This window comes from Cherax quadricarinatus, chromosome 94 (genome assembly GCF_038502225.1).
Source record: "Cherax quadricarinatus isolate ZL_2023a chromosome 94, ASM3850222v1, whole genome shotgun sequence".
In the NCBI taxonomy this organism is placed as follows: Eukaryota; Metazoa; Arthropoda; class Malacostraca; order Decapoda; family Parastacidae; genus Cherax; species Cherax quadricarinatus.
Window position 1 is genome coordinate 6791883 of NC_091385.1, and position 15000 is coordinate 6806882.

Consider the following 15000-nt stretch of genomic DNA (forward strand, 5'->3'; position numbering starts at 1 on the left):
CCATGGTACCTAAGAAAATTAGTGATAACAGTCAACCGAAAAGAAAATTGGTTAGTGTGTCTTTGCCCTGATGTAAACACCGCCTCCGCCTCTCCATATAATATGCCCTTTAATATTATTTTCGGCGTCTGTATTGTGCTTCTAGGGTATCTATCGTGTTTCTGATATCAAGTTGGAATAAATGTGATAACTTTTATTACTAATAGCGTAATTACACAATATATTCGCGCCACCGCTGGTATCCGGCTATCATGACGACTCATCAGATATTGACTGCTCCTCCTGCTGGCCCCTCCCTCCCTCTCTCTCCTGTAGCTCCTCCCACTTTGGCTTCTTATATTACACTTGCCTTCCATTTTGAATTTTTATTTACACATAAAATAGAAGATTTACTCTTATGGAGACTACTGAATAATTGAAAAAAATTGTATAAAATCAGCGCATTTGTGAAGCATATTAGATCCACCGGGTGACGTGTATTGGACGCGTGACGTCATTTGTTGACTTCTGATCATCAAAAATCGAACATTTCCGCTACTTTGAGCTCAGTTTCAAAGTACTTTTATTCTGTAAATCATTCAAAATCATCTCTATTTCTATAATATATCGTTCTTTCTATCAAATGAGACAAGAAAACGAGAAAACAATCATAAATACATTGTGGGTCTGAAACGGGTTAATTTAATTTAGAGTATTCCTTATGGGAAAAATTCGTTCGGTACTCGAACCTTTTGGAACGAATTAAGTTCGAGTACCGAAGTTCCACTGTGTATATATATATATATATATATAATGTCGTGCCGAATATGTAAAACTGGTCAATTAGCAAGAACTCATTTAAAATTAAGACCTTTCTAAAATTTTCTCTTATACGTTTAAAGATATATTTTTTTCATTAATGTTAATGTAAAAAATTTTAATTTTGCTCCAAAAGAATCTTAGAAAACTTACCTAACCTTATTATAACAAGAACAATTTATTTTAGCCTAACCCAACTAAATATATTTTAGATTTGTTTACAGTAATTTAATACTAAACAAACACAATGAAATATATTTTTTTCGTTAGGTTCAGAATGATTTTGGCGAAATTATTGCATACACAAATTTTCGCTTGTCCTATATGGCAAGATGAGCGTTGCTATTTAAGCCAAGATCGCAAGTTCTGCCTATTCGGCACGAAATATATATATATATATATATATATATATATATATATATATATATATATATATATATATATATATATATATATATACATTTAAGTTATTTCTAAAATTTTCTCTTATACGTTTGAAGATATGTTTTTTTTCATTTATATTAATGTAAAAATTAATAATTTTGTACCAAAAAACCTTAGAAAACTTACCTGACCTTATTATAACAAGCGCTATTTAATTTAGCCTAATACAAATACAAATATTTTAGATAATTTTACAATAATTTAATAATAAACACAATGAAAAATATATTTTTCGTTATGTTCATAATGATTTTTGTGAAATTACTGCATATAAATATTTTCGCTTGACTTATTCGGCAAGAGGAACATTGCTATTTAAGCCAAAATCGCAAGTTGTAACTATTCGCCACGAAAATATATATATATATATATATATATATATATATATATATATATATATATATATATATATATATATATATATATTGTACATCGTAAATACTGTAAAAATTTTTATTTACATATTGCATTGTAAATAATAGAATTTATTCGCTCACTTAGGTAATTACCTTGATAAAACGGTGTATATTTTTAAACGTTTTTTTTATGACTACCAGGTTGCTGAAGGTTTATTGGCGGGGGGGGGGTCATGTCTCGCTTTGTGTAGAGCTTTGTGTCGTGTCTCGCTTTGTGTCGTGTCTCGCTTTGTGTAGAGCTTTGTGTCGTGTCTCGCTTTGTGTAGAGCTTTGTGTCGTGTCTGGCTTTGTGTAGAGCTTTGTGTCGTGTCTGGCTTTGTGTAGAGCTTTGTGTCGTGTCTGGCTTTGTGTAGAGCTTTGTGTCGTGTCTCGCTTTGTGTAGAGCTTTGTGTCGTGTCTCGCTTTGTGTAGAGCTTTGTGTCGTGTCTCGCTTTGTGTCGTGTCTCGCTTTGTGTAGAGCTTTGTGTCGTGTCTGGCTTTGTGTAGAGCTTTGTGTCGTGTCTCGCTTTGTGTCGTGTCTCGCTTTGTGTAGAGCTTTGTGTCGTGTCTCGCTTTGTGTAGAGCTTTGTGTCGTGTCTTGCTTTGTGTAGAGCTTTGTGTTGTGTCTGGCTTTGTGTAGAGCTTTGTGTCGTGTCTGGCTTTGTGTAGAGCTTTGTGCCGTGTCTCGCTTTGTGTAGAGCTTTGTGCCGTGTCTCGCTTTGTGTAGAGCTTTGTGTCGTGTCTGGCTTTGTGTAGAGCTTTGTGTCGTGTCTGGCTTTGTGTAGAGCTTTGTGTCGTGTCTGGCTTTGTGTAGAGCTTTGTGCCGTGTCTCGCTTTGTGTAGAGCTTTGTGTCGTGTCTCGCTTTGTGTAGAGCTTTGTGTCGTGTCTCGCTTTGTGTAGAGCTTTGTGTCGTGTCTGGATTTGTGTAGAGCTTTGTGTCGTGTCTGGCTTTGTGTAGAGCTTTGTGTCGTGTCTCGCTTTGTGTAGAGCTTTGTGTCGTGTCTCGCTTTGTGTCGTGTCTCGCTTTGTGTAGAGCTTTGTGTCGTGTCTCGCTTTGTGTCGTGTCTGGCTTTGTGTAGAGCTTTGTGTCGTGTCTGGCTTTGTGTAGAGCTTTGTGTTGTGTCTGGCTTTGTGTAGAGCTTTGTGTCGTGTCTGGCTTTGTGTAGAGCTTTGTGCCGTGTCTCGCTTTGTGTAGAGCTTTGTGTCGTGTCTCGCTTTGTGTAGAGCTTTGTGTCGTGTCTGGCTTTGTGTCGTGTCTGGCTTTGTGTAGAGCTTTGTGTCGTGTCTGGCTTTGTGTAGAGCTTTGTGTCGTGTCTGGCTTTGTGTAGAGCTTTGTGTCTTGTCTGGCTTTGTGTAGAGCTTTGTGCCGTGTCTGGCTTTGTGTAGAGCTTTGTGTCGTGTCTGGCTTTGTGTAGAGCTTTGTGTCGTGTCTGGCTTTGTGTAGAGCTTTGTGTCGTGTCTGGCTTTGTGTAGAGCTTTGTGTCGTGTCTCGCTTTGTGTAGAGCTTTGTGTCGTGTCTGGCTTTGTGTAGAGCTTTGTGTCGTGTCTGGCTTTGTGTAGAGCTTTGTGTCGTGTCTGGCTTTGTGTAGAGCTTTGTGTCGTGTCTGGCTTTGTGTAGAGCTTTGTGTCGTGTCTGGCTTTGTGTAGAGCTTTGTGTCGTGTCTCGCTTTGTGTAGAGCTTTGTGTCGTGTCTGGCTTTGTGTAGAGCTTTGTGTCGTGTCTGGCTTTGTGTAGAGCTTTGTGCCGTGTCTCGCTTTGTGTAGAGCTTTGTGTCGTGTCTGGCTTTGTGTAGAGCTTTGTGTCGTGTCTGGCTTTGTGTAGAGCTTTGTGCCGTGTCTGGCTTTGTGTAGAGCTTTGTGTCGTGTCTCGCTTTGTGTAGAGCTTTGTGTCGTGTCTGGCTTTGTGTAGAGCTTTCTGTCGTGTCTGGCTTTGTGTAGAGCTTTGTGTCGTGTCTCGCTTTGTGTAGAGCTTTGTGTCGTGTCTCGCTTTGTGTAGAGTTTTATGTCGTGTCTCGCTTTGTGTAGAGCTTTGTGTCGTGTCTCGCTTTGTGTAGAGCTTTGTGTCGTGTCTGGCTTTGTGTAGAGCTTTCTGTCGTGTCTCGCTTTGTGTAGAGCTTTGTGTCGTGTCTCGCTTTGTGTAGAGCTTTGTGTCGTGTCTCGCTTTGTGTAGAGCTTTGTGTCGTGTCTGGCTTTGTGTAGAGCTTTCTGTCGTGTCTGGCTTTGTGTAGAGCTTTGTGTCGTGTCTCGCTTTGTGTAGAGCTTTGTGTCGTGTCTCGCTTTGTGTAGAGTTTTATGTCGTGTCTCGCTTTGTGTAGAGCTTTGTGTCGTGTCTCGCTTTGTGTCGTGTCTGGCTTTGTGTAGAGCTTTGTGTCGTGTCTCGCTTTGTGTAGAGCTTTGTGTCGTGTCTCGCTTTGTGTAGAGCTTTGTGTCGTGTCTGGCTTTGTGTAGAGCTTTCTGTCGTGTCTCGCTTTGTGTAGAGCTTTGTGTCATGTTTCGCTCTGTGTAGAGCTTTGTCATGTCTCGCTCTGTGTGGAGCTTTATGTCGTGTCTCGCTCTGTGTAGAGCTTTGTGTTATGTTTCGTTTTGTATAGAGCTTTGTGTCACATTTCGCTCTGTGTAGAGCTTTATCAAGTGACAACAGCGTGACAAAAGCTCCATAATAGAGACAGTAATATGAAAACAACGGCGTGAAAATAGTCTGAAAACGAGATAAAAGCAATTACATAACAATAGCGTCCTAACAACAGCGTCCAAACAGTAGAATACAAACAATAGCGTCCTAACAACAGCGTCCAAACAGTAGAATACAAACAATAGCGTCCTAACAACAGCGTCCAAACAGTAGAATACAAACAATAGCGTCCTAACAACAGCGTCCAAACAGTAGAATACAAACAATAGCGTCCTAACAACAGCGTCCAAACAGTAGAATACAAGCAATAGCGTCCTAACAACAGCGTCCAAACAGTAGAATACAAGCAATAGCGTCCTAACAACAGCGTCCAAACAGTAGAATACAAACAATAGCGTCCAAACAGTAGAATACAAACAATAGCGTCCTAACAACAGCGTCCAAACAGTAGAATACAAACAATAGCGTCCTAACAACAGCGTCCAAACAGTAGAATACAAACAATAGCGTCCTAACAACAGCGTCCAAACAGTAGAATACAAGCAATAGCGTCCTAACAACAGCGTCCAAACAGTAGAATACAAACAATAGCGTCCTAACAACAGCGTCCAAACAGTAGAATACAAACAATAGCGTCCTAACAACAGCGTCCAAACAGTAGAATACAAGCAATAGCGTCCTAACAACAGCGTCCAAACAGTAGAATACAAGCAATAGCGTCCTAACAACAGCGTCCAAACAGTAGAATACAAACAATAGCGTCCTAACAACAGCGTCCAAACAGTAGAATACAAACAATAGCGTCCTAACAACAGCGTCCAAACAGTAGAATACAAACAATAGCGTCCTAACAGCGTCCAAACAGTAGAATACAAACAATAGCGTCCTAACAACAGCGTCCAAACAGTAGAATACAAAGAATAGCGTCCTAACAACAGCGTCCAAACAGTAGAATACAAACAATAGCGTCCTAACAACAGCGTCCAAACAGTAGAATACAAACAATAGCGTCCAAAAAATAGCATAAAATCGGTAGCGTCGAGATAATAGTGCCCAAACAGAAGCATCCAAATAATAGCATCCAAGCAATAGCGTCCAAACAAGAGCGTCCAAACAATAGCGTCCAAACAACAGGGTCGATACGTCGAGAGGAAAAAAAAGTGTCGCAGAATCTTTCAATTAGCCAACATTTCGCTCTGTGTAGAGCTCTTTCGTGACATGAACAAGCTCTACGCACTGCTAAACGTAGCCCCAACAAAAGCTCCATTTGCAGCTTGAAGCTGAAGTGTCAAGCTTCAGTAAAAGCTGGGGGATGCTGGGGAGACGCAATTTTCAACTCTATTGCTTTTTATTACTTATGCTTTAATGATATTCGGGTTTTATTGTCCCTTTGAGATTAAAATTTGTATTACAAGACTGCAATACTCTATAATAATGTACGATTACTCTTTCTCATTACCCAGGAGCTGTGACTCGACCCCTGAAGCAACATATAGGTGAGTACAAATTTTTCCTCGCCCTATTCTCTCGTAGGTCCTTTCAGTGACATTAATAACTCGTAATTATACTACTAACAATAAAAAACAATAGGGATGTATTATTGCTATTGTTTATAAGTGTAACGAGTTAAATTGCAAACTCTGTTGCAGCATTCGCAATGCAGTATGCACAAAGCCGTTGATTTTATCTTCGATGAGTCATAAGTAAATTACTCTAAGAGCGAAGGACAGTAAGTGTAACGTGCATGGACAAGTCCGTAGATTTTCTCTCTCTGGTATAGCAGGTAATGGGAATTTCCTGGGTTTTAAGTGTTGTAGAACGAGTTTGGTTAGTTCAAGGACTGGTTGATGTTGTAGCAGCCAGACTTAGGCTTGGTTACAAGCATTTTTGGTAGTTTGGCAGACACACAGGCTGACTGTTGTAGTAGCCAGGCTTCGGCTTGGTTACATATACTTCTGGTAGTCTGGCAGAAACACAGGCAGACTGTTGTAGTAGCCAGGCTTCGGCTTGGTTACATATACTTCTGGTAGTCTGGCAGAAAAACAGGCTGACTTTTGTAGTAGCCAGGCTTCGGCTTGGTTACATATACTTCTGGTAGTCTGGCAGAAACACAGGCTGACTGTTGTAGCAGCCAGGCTTTGGCTTGCTTACAAGTACTTCTGGTAGTTTGGCAGACACACAGGCTGACTGGTGTAGCAGCCAGGCTTTGGCTTGGTTACAAGTACTTCTGGTAGTTTGGCAGACACACAGGCTGACTGGTGTAGCAGCCAGGCTTTAGCTTGGTTACAAGTACTTCAGGTAGTTTGGCACACACTTTTGTAGTAGCCAAACTTTGGCTTGGTTGCAAATACTTTAGACAGTTTAACATCCAGACTGACTGACTTATAATAACCCGGCTTAGGCTCAATAGAAGTTACTTCTGAGAATTCGGCATAAACACAGATTGATTCCGTAACAACCAGGCTTTGTCTTGGTTACAAATACTTCGGGCAGTTTGAGAAACTCACAGATAATCAGTCAAAATACCAAGTATGTGATCACTCCCATTGCTACAATATTTAACACTGTGTGTTCACTGACTGAGACATTTACAAACAGTATTGTAACTTGTGTGATACGTCAAAGTATCTTATTAGTGAAGATACTATAGAAGATATATTTAGCGCATTTCCTAAATTTGCTGGTAACAAACTATAGATATAAATTCAAATGCACTTCTGTGACCCTTTATGAGGCCTAGTTCTTAGGCGTTTTTTTCATCCTTATTCTCTAGCTCTGTCATCACGGGATGGATATGAGGTGCACAATAAACTAGCCACTACCATCCACGGGATGGATATGAGGTACACAGTAAACTAGCCACTACCATCCACAGGATGGATATGAGGTACACAAACTAGCCACTACCATCCACAGGATGGATATGAGGTACACAATAAACTAGCCACTACCATCCACATGATGGATGTGAGGTACACAATAAACTAGCCACTACCATCCACATGATGGATGTGAGGTACACAATAAACTAGCCACTACCATCCACAGGATGGATATGAGGTACACAATAAACTAGCCACTACCATCCACATGATGGATGTGAGGTACACAATAAACTAGCCACTACCATCCACAGGATGGATGTGAGGTACACAATAAACTAGCCACTACCATCCACAGGATGGATATGAGGTACACAATAAACTAGCCTCTACCATCCACAGGATGGATGTGAGGTACACAATAAACTAGCCACTACCATCTATAGGATGGATATGAGGTACACAATAAACTAGCCACTACCATCCACAGGATGGATATGAGGTGCACAATAAACTAGCCACTACCATCTATAGGAGGGATATAAGGTACACAATAAACTAGCCACTACCATCTATAGGATGGATATGAGGTACACAATAAACTAGCCACTACCATCTATAGGATGGATATGAGGTACACAATAAACTAGCCACTACCATCTATAGGATGGATATGAGGTACACAATAAACTAGCCACTACCATCTATAGGATGGATATGAGGTACACAATAAACTAGCCACTACCATCCACAGGATGCACATTAGGTGCACAAACTAAATGCTTCAGTGGCGAAATCTAAAAAATGTAATCTCTGCAATGGAGTGAAAGCTTTAATCTGTTAAGCCACTGTTGATGCCGTTGGGGAACGGAAGTGTCAACGGGGTCCATCAACTGTGGCTTTTTAAAAAAAAGGAGAGAACTCTGTGGCTTCCCACTCGTCAGAGTCAAACCTTGGTAGTATTGGAAATCTCTAGTAATATGCAAGTTTACTCCCGCCTGGGTGTTTTGCTCCAGTATTCGTGCAATTGTGACGTCTGTGGAGCTCTCTCTCTCTCTCTCTCTCTCTCTCTCTCTCTCTCTCTCTCTCTCTCTCTCTCTCTCTCTCTCTCTCTCTCTCTCTCTCTCTCTCTCTCTCTCTCTCTCTCTCTCTCTCTCTCACACACACACACACACACACACACACACACACACACACACACACATATACACACACACACACACACACACACACAGGAGATTAGTGCAGAAACTAGAGGATCAGGCGCGTATAACAGGAAGGGCACTGCAATGGATCAGAGAATACCTGACAGGGAGGCAACAACGAGTCATGGTACGTGATGAGGTATCACAGTGGGAACCTGTGACGAGCGGGGTCCCACCGGGGTCGGTCCTAGGACCTGTGCTGTTTTTTGGTATATGTGAATGACATGATGGAAGGGTTAGACTCAGAAGTGTCCCTGTTCGCAGATGATGTGAAGTTAATGAGGAGAATTAAATCAGATGAGGACCAGGCAGGACTACAAAGAGACCTGGACAGACTGGACACCTGGTCCAGCAACTGGCTTCTCGAGTTTAACCCTGCCAAATGCAAAGTCATGAAGATCGGGGAAGGGCAAAGAAGACCGCAGACAGAATATAGTCTAGATGGCCAAAGACTGCAAACCTCACTCAAGGAGAAAATTCTTGGTGTGACCATAACACCGAGCATGTCTTCGGAAGCACACATCAACCAGGTAACTGCTGCAGCATATGGGCGCCTGGCACATCTGAGAATAGGGTTCCGATACCTTAGTAAGGAATCGTTCAAGACACTGTACACCGTGTACGTCAGGCCCATACTGGAATATGCAGCACCTGTTTGAAACTCACACCGGGTCAAGCACGTGAAGAAATTAGAGAAAGTACAAAGGTTTGCGACAAGGTTAGTTCCTGAGCTAAGGGGAATGTCCTACAAAGAAAGGTTAAGGGAAATCGGTCTGACGACACTGCAGGACAGGAGGGTCAGGGGAGATATAACATACAAAATACTGCGTGGAATAGACAAGGTGGACAGTCAGGATGTTCCAGAGAGGGGACACAGAAACAAGGGGTCACACTTGGAAGTTAAAGACTCAGAGGAGTAAGAGGGATGTTAAGAAGCATTTCTTCAGTCATAGAGTTGTCAGGAAGTGGAATAGTCTAGCAAGTGATGTAGTGGAGGCAGGAACCATACATAGCTTTAAGACGAGATATGATAAGCTCATGGAGCAAGGAGAGAGAGAGAGGATCTAGTAGCGTTCAGTGAAGAGGCGGGGCCAAGAGCCGAGTCTCGACCCCTGCATCCACAATTAGGTGAGTACACACACACACACACACACACACACACACACACACACACACACACACACACACACACACAAGCAAGGGTCTTCTCTCTCCAGAGAGTGTCAGGGTATGGGGTTGAAAGTCAATCGCCTACGCGAGGGTCATTAAGTTTGCATATCACATGCTCCCTACTAGTCAAGGTTACCTTAATACCTGAATTAGTTTAAAGTGAACTTCCAGTAATAAACACATGCCTCGATGTATATACCACGAAAAATACACATTTCTATATTCACAGATTACACACTTCTAGCTTGATAAATGCTGAGCGATACAAATCTATATACACAGAGATACACGCTCCTCGGTGTACGTAGCGTTGCCTCCTGGGTGTATCACACACACACACTGATGGAGTCAGCGAACTAACACGCACACACACACACCCCAACATCAAACGCCTGCCAATTTGGGAATTTAATAAAGCGATGAGAATTCTTCGTGAAGCCATTCACCCGAAGCTAACTCTGGTGGCCTTTAGTGACTGCAACCTTCGTGTATGTCACACACACACGAACGTACTTGCAAAACACACAAACACATGTATTTGCTTCCGTCTGTGTCAGGTGTTTTAGTCACAGTACTCCTGAGGGCCTCTCCACTTTCCAGAACCTCAGACGCACTTTCCGAAGCCTCGAACTCACTTTTCGAAGCTTCGAACCCACTTTCCGAAGCCCCGAACCCACTTTCCGAAGCCTCGAACTCACTTTCCGAAGCCTCGAACTCACTTTCCGAAGCCTCGAACTCACTTTCCGAAGCCCCGAACCCACTTTCCGAAGCCTCGAACCCACTTTCCGAAGCCCCGAACCCACTTTCCGAAGCCTCGAGCGCACTCTCAGACGCTTGACTCGCTGCTATTTCCCGGGTTATCAATCATAATGAACCAACCTTCTAGGACCTCAAAGGCAACAAGAAACGCCTTCAAGAATCATCACACTCAACACACACTTCCCGACATTTGTCAATTATATTGAAGACATCTGGAAAAAAATATTTTTCTCTGCGACGTCCAGCACATAAATACCCGTCGGAATCAAGAACATTACATACGACAGATCAGACTACACTGACATTTTTGCTGATAAATGAGACATTTTTAAATCAGACATTTTACCTGGAAGAAAAAGGCAAGTGAGTAGATCCATTTGTATTGGTGAATTTACAGATTAAAGATATCCTTTTTTTTTTTATCTCGTGCATAGGTTAAGAGATGTTATCATAAGTGAAAGATAAGGTACGAGGCGCTATCCTACCTGACATATAAGCTATGAACCGGTTCACGTTCACACTGAGGGACTGATGTTCCTCAAACTCCTGATCTTCAATCTTCTCTGTATAGGACTGATGAAGTCACTGTGTGGCACATGTCTAATTTGTCAACTTGTCGGTTCTCTGAGCCATTTGTCTACACATTTTCAGTGGTCGAGAAAAAAATATACATGATTGAATTAAGGTACATGTATAATGTATCATCAGGTTCCATACGTCGTCGTGAAGTTATACATCATACATTATGTATTATCACATGTATCGTCACGTATATGTATGTATTATTATATTGGACTGAATTAGCTTTGTTTGGTTTTTAAATATTTAGATAAATCTCTCTCTCTCTCTCTCTCTCTCTCTCTCGCTCGCTCGCTCTCTCGCTCGCTCTCTTTCTCTCTCTTTCTCTCTTGCTCTCTTTCTATCGCTCTCTTTCTCTCTCGCTCTCGCTCTCTTTCTCTCTCTCTCTCTTTCTCTCTCTCTCTCTCTCTTTCTTTCTCTCTCTCTCTGTTTCTTTCTCTTTCTCTCTCTCTTTCTCTCTCTTTCTCTCTTTCTCTGTTTCTCTCTCTCTCTCTCTCTCTCTCTCTCTCTCTCTCTCTCTCTCTCTCTCTCTCTCTCTCTCGTTCTCTTTCTCTCTTTCTCTCTCTCTTTCTTTCTCTTTCTTTCTCTCTCTCTCACTCTCTCTCTCTCACACACACACACACACACACACAAACACACAAACACACACACACACACACACACACACATACACACACACACACACACACACACACACACACACATCCCAAGAAATATAACATAGAGAAGACTTGCGATTAATTATTTTATAGCACCGAGGTAGCACAAAGAATACTTAACAGTAGAAATGTTCAAGTAGACGAGTTAAACGATGGTAGAAATGTAGACGTAGAATCACAGGACTGTAGTAGAACTGTAGATTGTGAAAATTAAGAGAGTTAATGTAGTGCAAGGGTACTGGCGAATAGAACCATTTTAACTGTTTAAGTGTACAACAGGTGTGTAATGTGAGGTTGGTAGTGTAGGGAGGTACGAGGCGGTGTTGGGAGGTACGAGGCAGTGTTGGGAGGTACGAGGCAGTGTTGGGAGGTACGAGGCAGTGTTGGGAGGTACGAGGCAGTGTTGGGAGGTACGAGGCAGTGTTGGGAGGTACGAGGCAGTGTTGGGAGGTACGAGGCAGTGTTGGGAGGTACGAGGCAGTGTTGGGAGGTACGAGGCAGTGTTGGGAGGTACGAGGCAGTGTTGGGAGGTACGAGGCAGTGTTGGGAGGTACGAGGCAGTGTTGGGAGGTACGAGGCAGTGTTGGGAGGTACGAGGCAGTGTTGGGAGGTACGAGGCAGTGTTGGGAGGTACGAGGCGGTGTTGGGAGGTACTAAGGCAGTGTTGGGAGGTACTAAGGCAGTGTTGGGAGGTACGAGGCAGTGTTGGGAGGTACTAAGGCAGTGTTGGGAGGTACTAAGGCAATGTTGGGAGGTACTAAGGCAGTGTTGGAAGGTACGAGGCAGTGTTGGGAGGTACTAAGGCAGTGTTGGGAGGTACGAGGCAGTGTTGGGAGGTACGAGGCAGTGTTGGAAGGTACGAGGCAGTGTTGGGAGGTACTAAGGCAGTGTTGGAAGGTATGAGGCAGTGTTGGGAGGTACTAAGGCACTGTTGGAAGGTATGAGGCAGTGTTGGGAGGTACTAAGGCACTGTTGGAAGGTATGACGCAGTGTTGGAGGTACCCAGAGATAGTGGTACTAAGACAGTGTTGGGAGGTACTAAGGCAGTGTTGGAAGGTACGAGGCAGTGTTGGGAGGTACTAAGGCACTGTTGGAAGGTATGACGCAGTGTTGGAAGGTACTAAGGCAGTGTTGGGAGGTACTAAGGCAGTGTTGGGAGGTACTAAGACAGTGTTGGGAGGTACTAAGACAGTGTTGGGAGGTACTAAGGCAGTGTTGGGAGGTACTAAGGTAGTGTTGGAAGGTACTAAGGTAGTGTTGGAAGGTACGAGGCAGTGTTGGAAGGTACTAAGGCAGTGTTGGAAGGTACTAAGGCAGTGTTGGGAGGTACTAAGACAGTGTTGAAAGGTACGAGGCAGTGTTGGAAGGTACTAAGACAGTGTTGGGAGGTATGAGGCAGTGTTGGAAGGTACTAAGGCAGTGTTGGGAGGTACTAAGGCAGTGCTGGGAGGTATTAAGGCAGTGCTGGGAGGTACTAAGACAGTGTTGGAAGGTACGAGGCAGTGTTGGAAGGTATTAAGACAGTGTTGGGAGGTATGAGGCAGTGTTGGAAGGTACTAGGCAGTGTTGGAAGGTACTAAGGCAGTGTTGGGAGGTACTAAGGCAGTGTTGGAAGGTACGAGGCAGTGTTGGAAGGTACTAAGGCAGTGTTGGGAGGTACTAAGGCAGTGTTGGAAGGTACGAAGCAGTGTTGGAAGGTACTAAGGTAGTGTTGGGAGGTACTAGGCAGTGTTGGAAGATACGAGGCAGTGTTGGGAGGTATGAGGCAGTGTTAGGAGGTACTAGGCAGTGTTGGAAGGTACCAGGCACTGTTGGGAGGTACTAAGGCAGTGTTGGGAGGTATGAGGCAGTGTTGGGAGGTATGAGGCAGTGTTGGAAGGTACGAGGCAGTGTTGGAAGGTACGAGGCAGTGTTGAGAGGTACGAGGCAGTGTTGGGAGGTACGAGGCAGTGTTGGGAGGTACGAGGCAGTGTTGGGAGGTACGAGGCAGTGTTGGAAGGTACTAGGCAGTGTTGGAAGGTACTAGGCAGTGCTGGAAGGTACTAAGGCAGTGTTGGAAGGTACTAGGCAGTGCTGGAAGGTACTAAAGCAGTGCTGGAAGGTACTAGGCAGTGTTGGAAGGTACTAGGCAGTGTTGGAAGGTACTAGGCAGTGTTGGAAGGTACCAAGGCAGTGTTGGAAGGTACCAAGGCAGTGTTGGAAGGTACTAAGGCAGTGTTGGAAGGTACTAAGGCAGTGTTGGAAGGTACGAGGCAGTGCTGGAACGTACCTGTATATAGTACCCACCTTTCTAGTGTTGAATGTGTGAGAGAGACAGCAGATCTCACCACCTGTGTGAGACGGTAAGTCCCACCACCTGTGTGAGACAGTAAGTCCCACCACCTGTGTGAGACAGTAAGTCCCACCACCTGTGTGAGACAGTAAGTCCCACCACCTGTGTGAGACAGTAAGTCCCACCACCTGTGTGAGACAGTAAGTCCCACCTGCTTTGAGTTTAACCAAAGTTTGTTACTCTCTCAGTCGGGATTTAACTCACTTATCACTGATACAAAAAAAACTCAATTTTTTCATTGTTAAATTTATACTTACAATTAAAATGGTAAACATGATTTAAAAGTAAGTCGTAAATACGTTAATTTCCACTTAAGTTCGTTCGAAAAACCCATAAGTGTATTGGAAACATTCACAATTTACATCCATTTAGCAAGCCACCGTGGCTTGTGCTTCTGGCTTGTTGCAGAGTTGCATGAGAGAAAGGTATTGGTAGCAGCACTGAACACACACCCGCTTGCTCTTACAGCAGCAGCAACACTGAGAGAAGCCTCTGACCTCACTCCCTGCCACTACTCTCTTAGCAGACATGTTGATGTTGCAATTGTTGCCACTGCTGGCGTCTTGTGTGGGTTATGGTGGTGGTGTTGGTGTCTTGTGTGGGTTATGTTGCCACTGCTGGCGTCTTGTGTGGGTTTGTCTTGTGTGGGTTATGGTGGTGGTACTGGCGTCTTGTGTGGGTTACTTGTGTGGGTTATGGTGGTGGTACTGGCGTCTTGTGTGGGTTATGGTGGTGGTGTTGGTGTCTTGTGTGGGTTATGGTGGTGGTGTTGGCGTCTTGTGTGGGTTATGGTGGTGGTGTTGGTGTCTTGTGTGGGTTATGGTGGTGGTGTTGGTGTCTTGTGTGGGTTATGTTGCCACTGCTGGCGTCTTGTGTAGGTTATGGTGGTGGTGTTGGTGTCTTGTGTGGGTTATGGTGGTGGTGTTGGTGTCTTGTGTGGGTTATGGTGGTGGTGTTGGCGTCTTGTGTGGGTTATGGTGGTGGTGTTGGTGTCTTGTGTGGGTTATGGTGGTGGTGCTGGCGTCTTGTGTGGGTTATGGTGGTGGTGTTGGCGTCTTGTGTGGGTTATGGTGGTGGTGTTGGTGTCTTGTGTGGGTTATGGTGGTGGTGTTGGCGTCTTGTGTGGGTTATGGTGGTGGTGTTGGTGTCTTGTGTGGGTTATGGTGGTGGTGTTGGTGTCTTGTGTGGGTTATGTTGCCACTGCT

The 15000-nt window shown here is 43.8% G+C and overlaps 1 protein-coding gene across 1 annotated transcript in view; it reads left to right on the forward strand.

Annotated features, from left to right (window-relative positions):
• Positions 1-15000, forward strand: part of Mulk (acylglycerol kinase-like protein Mulk) — a 1060681-nt gene that overhangs the window by 319202 nt on the left and 726479 nt on the right. Inside the window, exon 2 of the mRNA XM_070104743.1 lies at positions 5733-5765. The gene's annotated coding sequence lies outside the window, so the exon portion shown is untranslated. The remainder of the gene's footprint in view (positions 1-5732; positions 5766-15000) is intronic.